At 35.7% G+C, this 779-nt stretch overlaps 1 protein-coding gene across 1 annotated transcript in view; it reads left to right on the plus strand.

The window, feature by feature from the left end:
* Positions 1 to 779, plus strand: part of LOC119593586 — a gene marked incomplete in the record, with an annotated part of 34,026 nt that overhangs the window by 6,179 nt on the left and 27,068 nt on the right.

Raw genomic sequence — 779 nt, forward strand, 5'->3', positions numbered from 1 at the left:
ATAGTTGCATTTCGTTGTATAAAGTCTTGTGTAGCGAAGTTATATATTATGATATTTCTTATACAGGCTCGGTTTATAGTGTATTGGATATAATGCGCATTATTCATATAGTATATTGGCCAGATATGGGCTTGACGGCTTGTCCAGTTGCAATATTGCAGTGGTTTCATAGTCTTGATGTACTTTTATATAGCACGTTTTCTTTTGAATTATAAGAGACATTTTTTTGACTAAAAGGTGTGTGTTGTATAGGATTAGTTATATCAGTATTCTGTTAGAATCATTATTCATATTCTTTTCTATTTCCACTTTCGTTTGTTTGTTTGATTCCCTGCATGAACATCTCTCTCAAGAAGTCACGATTCTATGTGACCCTCTCGTCCCACGCGCTGTTCATGACCTACTTCCAGTCCCTATGACCTCTCCACGCTCGCTCATGACCTGCTTTCCCATGGCATTCCATCTCCCTTTCACACGATCTTTCATAGCATATATATATAGATGAATGTTTATGTAAATGCCCTTGAGCACCGGCACTTCTTTTGTATAACCTGACATGACATAACGAAGAGAGTAAGAGAGTTTGACCTCTATGATGGGCTAGCTTGCTTTCATGACAGGCACATGAATGAAGGCAGTTTTAAGAAAAATAAGGTGAGAATGATTTTATATGGGTTATCATTACCATTACTAGGCTTGGATTTTTTTTCTATAATTGCGTTTTTTTTACATCCAGACTCTACAATCATGTAATATTATTTTTATCAACAATTTCAGAT

The sequence above is a fragment of the Penaeus monodon genome, chromosome 32, assembly GCF_015228065.2.
Source record: "Penaeus monodon isolate SGIC_2016 chromosome 32, NSTDA_Pmon_1, whole genome shotgun sequence".
Taxonomy (NCBI): Eukaryota; Metazoa; Arthropoda; class Malacostraca; order Decapoda; family Penaeidae; genus Penaeus; species Penaeus monodon.